Raw genomic sequence first — 7720 nt, 5'->3', positions numbered from 1 at the left:
TTTGATTTTGGAACTGGCCAGAGAGCAGAAGCTGGCAGGAATTGGAAGAGAATGTTAGCATGGGTTTAAGAGCATTAAAGAGACTGTTATTTTAAGCCTTTCAGCCTATGAGGAAGCTGCCAGTGAAAAATTACGGAAAACGTTATCAGAAACTGGATAACCAGAGATTTTTTTTTGCCACATCATAGGAGATAGCTTAGCAACACTATTAGTTGTTAATGTGGAGAGTAAAAATGTAGCCAATGAACTGAATGAATTTGCTAAGGACATTTCCAAACAGAAAATTAAAGGGATGAGGGGGTCCCCCAGCAGGGTTCAAAGGCAGTGGAGGCTGTCTTGCAAGCATGAGTTCTTGGGTTCTACTCTACTCATGATGATACTCACACATACGTGAAGTCCCTGCATCTGTACTGCTTTCAATACTGGACCCCCAACACAATATGTGATCCCCAATGCACTGCAGCCATATAAGGGCGAACACCACAATCAGAGTGTGTAGTCCCTAGAAAGCTTCACAACTAGAAATGCAAGCCCCATAGCCAGAAGAGTAATCCCAGCAAGCACAAGAACCAGAATGCTCATTCGCATCACGGCTAACAGAGTCTAACCTCTAAGCCACTTCAGATGGTGCAGCTGCTATTGAGTACAACACCCATTGCACAATCATTACAACGAAAGCCACTTGTGTGCTATCACCGATTAGGACAACAGTGACAAAGGGACAAATAAAAGACTAAAGATGTACTTTACTGACCATTCCTACTTATAGTAAAATGTGTGAGGAGGAAAGACTTTATTGAAGGATTTGTAAATAAATCAAAGAGGAGCCAGATTGCCCTTGTATTAAAAGTTCCTACCCCTGTAAATGGCGAGCTAGCCAAAATTAAAAAGAGAAAATCAGTACCCATCATGAAAGTTTGGTCTTGCATGATGGGCAGCTGAGAGTGACTGTTAAGAGTTTGGAACAAAACTTTTAAGCTTTCCTGCAGGCAGCTCAGATTTGATTCCCAGCATCCCATATGGTCCCTCAAACACATCAGGGATGATTTTCTGAATGCAGAGCCAGGAATAACCCAGAGCATTGCCAAATGTGGATGGACGCAGAGAGAGAGAGAGAGAGAGAGAGAGAGAGAGAGAGAGAGAGAGAGAGAGAGAGAGAGAGAGAGAGAGAGAGAGAGAGAGAGGGAGGAAGAGGTGAAGAGAGAGAGAGTATATGTGTTATCCTTCCACATTAGAAACCCAAGCAGGGGCTGGAGCAATAGCACAGCAGGTAGGGTGTTTGCCTTGCACATGGCCGACCTGGGTTTTATTCCCAGCATCCTATATGGTCCCCTGAACACCTCCAGGAGTGATTCCTGAGTGCAGAGTCAGGAGTAACCCCTGAGCACTACCGGGTGTGACTCAAAAAGCAAAAAGAAAAAGAAAGAAACCCAAGCAAATACACAGATAAAGGTCATCAATATCCACAGTACCTCATGTTGAAACCTGGTGAATTCCATTCAGCCTTGCGCAAAGACAATGAAGTCAAATATCCTGGGTGAAAAGTAACTATGTTTAGTTAATAGCTGAAAATAAAAATCAGCAAAAGGAAAGGGGAAATAAGGACATAGGAACCAAAACACATTGGATCATTTAAGTCCCAGGAAAGTCTTCTGCTTTGACTTTCCATGAATTGGGAAACATTTGTTCTACTTTGTTCAGTGGAACAACATGATCCATTGTGTTATTAACACATTTGAACAAGCACATTCTGACAGGTATGTTGCAAAATCAAGGTGGAAGCTAGGAAACACCTTGAGAGGAATTGCAATAACTGAGAGAGAAACTATAGCGTCTTGGGACAGCACAAGGGCATAGAGGTGCTGAGAAATGACCAGTTTGTAGAAATATTTTTTAAAGTTTAATAAATCTGGTTTTGAAAGTAGGATTTAAAAAAAAAGAGCTGATTGGATATGAGGTTATAGGGACAGAGAAAGTCAAAGATGATAAGTTTTTTGCCTTGGTGGTTGTCGGGATGGAATTGCCAGCAACAAGCGGAACAAGGTTATGAGAGGGGCTTTTCTATGAGAGACACAACGGTGTAGTGGCACAAACTCACTTTGGCCACATTTTTAAGTTTTTATAGGCTCCAGGGATTCCACAGAGCTTCACTCATTCAGGCAGTTTGCTCTCACATACAACAAGACCCTAAAACGCTTCCTGGTATGACTCCAATACATAAAAAAAATAAGAGTTGAAAAGATTATTCAATAGGTCGGAACACATGCTTTACAAGCAGGAGGCCTGGGGTTACTCCCCAGCAGAGCATGGTATCCTGAGCACCACTGGAAGTAACCCTTGAGCACAGATCTGTGAGTAAACCCTGAGTATCAGCAGGTGTGGACTTAAAAATGAAATAAATTTAGTATTTAGCAGTTTATTGGATGGGCTGAAGAGACAGTTTATAAGGTGGGGATACAGCATGCTCTGCATATGAAGGGCCTGGAGTTAATCTCTGTCATTGCCTGCTCCCCCAAGCACTGCCTAGCACCATCACTGAGCTCAGAGCTGGAAGTAACGCCTGAGCATCACTGGGTATGGCCCCCAAATAAAAGTAAGCAAATAAATAAATAACATACTGATAAAAGAGATTCCTTTGTTTCCCTTGTTAGTTATCAGGAGACACTCCATCTTAAACCATCTTACAAACTTCACCACCTTGCTAATGTCTCCTCAGAGTCAGTGATACTCTTTACAATCCTTCATAGACCAAGGCAGGAAAAGAGTCAACACTCTTCCTCAGACAGAAAACATAAACAATCCTTGTGGGCAAAGAAAGTAGCAGAGCCTGCTGCTACTAAAGGGTTTAGCTAGTGTAAAACTTGCCCAGAGTCACATGGTAGACCAATGAAATGTCAGACATTTCTCTTCAAATCCTACCTAGAAATATTGGGGTGCCCTAACCCAGCCTGGCAAACAAGAGACAAAGATGCACTGTCATTTGTCATTGAGTAATAATGCACGTTAGTGTTTCTGTGAAGAGGATCCACAAAACCCCTAGACAACAATCATTCTATGCCCTTTTAAGAGTCCTTCCTATCTTTACTCTCAACAAACTCCTCTTTGTAATGTTGAATCTCATATTCAACAGCCAATGTTTGTTGAGTCTGGATGAATGTGGGCCCACTGGATACCGTTGCCACTGCAAGGACATACACCTGTCCTCTGCATTGCCAGCAACTCAGGGGAGATGTCCCGACTAAAGATGCAAATTTGGGATTCTGGAATCCATCAGCATAGGTAGGTTTAAAACCAAGTGAATTTAGGTAGAATTATGTCTGGGTGATCCTATCTCTAGTTTTAAATGCATAGAAGTAATTTTATCATCAGGAAGAGGCTAGAAAGGTATCAAAGGAGAATTAGGATCCTCTGCCTGCCTACTCTAGGTCCAGGTGGGTCAGTGAGTAAGAATGCATGGGTGTCCAAAGACAGGTATTAGCCAGTCAGGCCAGTATCCCAGTAGTGTGGGACCCACACTGAGAATATGAGAATAGATATATTGAACCTCCAGATCTCAAGACCGGTATCTCAGTAGTGTAGGACCCCCACAGAGAATGTAAGAATAGATATATTGAACTTCCAGTTTCAAGGTCAGCGGGGAACATGGCCATAGAGATGTGGAAAAACCGCTGACTGACAGACTGCTGATCAAAACCAGGTGGTTTTCACTTCAGAGTTTCTCTAAGCTGGGCATTCTTTAAAATCATCCCCATGCAGCTGTTGATTCACCAAAGTTTTGATTCCATTCGGGGATTCATACTTAATTAGTCTGGACACTGGCAGCTTGAGATGCTTGTCAGCACTTCTACAATGTAGCCTCCGCCTGAGGAACAGCACGATAGGTGAGGAATGTTACTGTGCATGGCACCATTATCAGCATCTTTAGAAGCAGTTATTTTGGGGGCCGGGGGGCAGGGCACAGGGATGACATGTATTGGGCCATACCCACTCTGCTCAGGGCTTACCCCTGGCTCCATACTTAGAAATCATGCCTGGCAGGCTCAGAGGACAACATACAGTGCTGAGAATATAATGTTACCACAGGTAAGTCGTATAGAAGTCAAGCATCTTACTCGCTATACTAACTCTCCAGCCCTAGGAGTAGCTCCTATTCCTAGAAATATATTAAAGTTTATCTAGAAATGTATTAAAGAGAAATTACTGGGAGCCAGAGAGATAATCCAGTGATTAAGATTGTTGTCTTTCATGCAGTCTCTGGTTCAATCTTCAGCACCACATGGTCCCTTGAGTACTGCCAGAAGTGACTTCCTGAGCACTGCTAGGTGTAGTGCCTTTCCTCACCTAGCCCCCCCACCAAAATAAATACTAAAAAGTAAAAAACTCAAAATTAAAGTTATCACTAAGCTATAAAAGAATGGCATCTTAGAATCCTGAAACATAGACAAAGTATAAGGAGAAGCCTTGAACATAAATGTCAATTTCTTGTGGTAGGTCATTTCTCAGAACACGAGGCTGTCTGGAAGGAGCACAGCGATGGGGCCGCCTTGTAATTTATAGCAGTGCTCTCCATCGTGGGGGCAGTGGAGTAGACCAAAGAACTGTCAGCTGGTGTGTGAGGAAGAGATAATAAAATATGCACACAGAATGTACTAGAACATAAGCTATAGTTGTGGATTTAATATATGAGCCTTTCCTGGAAGACGTGGAAAAGGTAGCGACAAAAATATGGTTTATTGATGTAAGGAATTAAAAGAAGATTTCTAGAGGGCCCTTTCAGACCTCCTTCTGCACACATGGCTGGTGTGGCTGTGGGCACTTTGCTCCCTTTGACCCCCGCGCAACTGACCACCAAGGAACACGCTGATCCTATGAATAGAGCTTAACAGCCAAATGGCCACAGCACAGGCTTGAGAAAAGGAAAATATTTTATTTTTATTTGTTTTGGGGAGTTAAGTTTTTGGCCCTTCTTCTTCCAGGGCTGCAAAGCGGCCACGAGACATCTAATAGCCTTGTTCTCCCTCTTGGAGAACCTGACAAGCTACTGAGAGTCTATTGCCCACATAGGAGAGCCTTGAAAGATCCCTGTGGTGTATTCATATTCCAAATACAGTAACAGATATATACATACCTCTCGGAGAGCCCGGCAAGCTACCAAGAGTATCCCGCCCGCACGGCAGAACCTGGCAAGCTACCTGTGGTGTATTCGATATGCCAAAAACAGTACCGATAGGTCTCATTCTCCTGACCCTCCAATCGTTGTGAAAGATGAGTAAGGAGAGGCTGCTAAAATCTCAGGGCTGAGTGTAATAGAGACGTTACTGGTGCCTGCTCGAGTAAATCAACGAACTAGGGCATGACAGTGATACAGTGATTACTTGTTTTTTATTGGGGGGCCACACCCAGCAGTGTTCAGGGTTTACTCCTGACCCTGAGCTCAGGGATCTCAGGGATTATTTCTGGTGGGCTTGGATCAAATGCAGGATCAAATCTGGGTTGGCTGTGTACAAGGCAAACAACCTACACAGCCTACACAACCTACTATCTCTCTGGTCCCCCCAAAGAAAGTATTTTAAAGAGAAAACCCGCGTCATTTTAAGATCCTTTCATTCTCAGTAAACATTAGCATTAGAATGCAGGATAAAGGAATACAATGTTAGAAAAGAATGTTTGTCCTACATCAGTGTGAGAGGTTTGAAGTCTTAATTTAAGGCAAACATGCCAACAGAGTTTGTTTCAAAACTTCATGTATCCATGCACAGTCTAGCCACAACAACAAAGTGTTGCTGTCTTTCCTGTTTCCCAGTTGTATTTGTCAGCAATTTTTTTTCTTTTGAGGTGAAAGGCCTTAGATCATCATACTGTTATTCCTAGTCAGGGTATATGTAACCTAAGAAAAATGGGCTTCTGGGTTATGGGATGTCAAAGTTGAGTTTCAAACCCACAGGGAAAATAAATGAAGCAATCAAATGTACCTTGTTATAACTAGTAATAGGTGAAGTAGTTCTGGGGAAACATGAAGAGTCTGTGCTTTGAGCCAGATATTTAATTCTGGCTATGATGCTCATATATGCTCTAAACAGAGATGGACAGTTATCTTATCTTAGCAATGTTAAGCAAGAAATCTACCCATACTGTTTCTTCTCAAAGCTTCATGACCTTAGTAAATTTCTCAACTCCTCTGAACATGAGTTTCTTTAAAACTTCCTACTTATTTGCTCTTACAAGCCTTCATGGCCAAATGTGATGTCTCCATGCTGGAAATTATAAAGTGTTTTGTAATTATTATTTAACAAGTTAACAATACAATTCAAATCTGCAAATTGTATTATAGCATGCATTAAAGAGATGATAACATTTTTACAGATACTATAAATGTTCTCTACAGGAGGGTTTAGAGGTTAAAAAGAAATCTTACATTTATCACAGTATTTAGACTAACAAAACCTGTGAAGAACATCAGCTTCTCAATTTCAAAGATAAAGCAATCAATTCCAAATTATTATCATAATTGACCCACAATTAGAGTTTGCACACACTTGTTGTGATGCTTGTATACTGTGCAGCAGGTTTAGTTGTAGAATGTGTGTAAATATTGATTATTATGTTGGCTGGGATGGGAATAGGGGTGAGGAGATTGATTGATGAGGAGAAAACTCTTGCCCAAGACAAACTTTGTTTTGGGGATGGGAGCTTCTATCTGAGAACAGGTGGCAACCTAGGAAAACGAGTTCCCGCTAATTGACTCCCCAAGGAGAAGGGACAGAGGATAGGGATGGGGTGGCAGAAAGATGGGAAAGGAGGTAGAGCCATTCTATGTTGTCCAACCAATAGTATTCTTCCTCTCTTGGCACGGTGCTGTCTGGTTGAGTGGCTGCATAGAGATGTGCGTTGCAGAGACAGCAGCACATGACTGGCCATGCAGGAGAGCTATTTTTTGTATAGATTTTTCTGTGCTTTGTATATCCACATGGACTTTGGGGAAGTTACTGGACAAAGGTGGGAGGAGGAGGTGGTCCAACCAGTATGCAGCAGAAACAGGGTATGGCTGTCCTTGGGCTTTGTGTAATGCTTTCCCATGAGGTATATGGGGAGTTGGGGGAGATGGATATGGGGACCAGGAGCTCTTTTAAACTTTATTCTGTCTCAAACTCCCAGGTATCACATCTGCTAATACTTTTACTTTGGAGTTTAGGATTTCGCATGCATATCAGTTAGGAGGGAGACACAAAGGTTCCAGCCTTAGCAAATATAGTAACATCCAATATCAAACACCCAAAGGTATGTGGAATAAAAGACATGAGATAGAAAAAATGATGTGTTTCTTACATGCATATAGCAATACACCTTTTCTGTTGCTCTTTCAGAAATTTAAGTACAGAAAATTATTGTGTCACTGCTGCTAACAGCAAGCAGACAAAGAATTGTATTAGTTTTATAGGGATTTCATGACAAAGTGCCATAGCGTGGCTTAAAATAGATATAAATAAACTGGAGAGAGTGCTCAATGGACTGAATTCATCCTTTGCATGCAGGAAGCTTGAGTTGGATCCCCAGACACCACATGGTATATAATCCCAGGAACACCCCCCAAAACCAAGTCAAGCTTAATCACTAAACACTGCTGAGGGTACCCAAACAAAAAATATTCAAAATACATAAAAGAAATGTTTTCTCTCATAGTTCTATGGACTAAAGTTTTTAAATTAAGGTTTGGGCAGGT

Source organism: Sorex araneus, chromosome 1, assembly GCF_027595985.1.
Source record: "Sorex araneus isolate mSorAra2 chromosome 1, mSorAra2.pri, whole genome shotgun sequence".
In the NCBI taxonomy this organism is placed as follows: Eukaryota; Metazoa; Chordata; class Mammalia; order Eulipotyphla; family Soricidae; genus Sorex; species Sorex araneus.
This window is presented reverse-complemented; position numbering follows the sequence as displayed.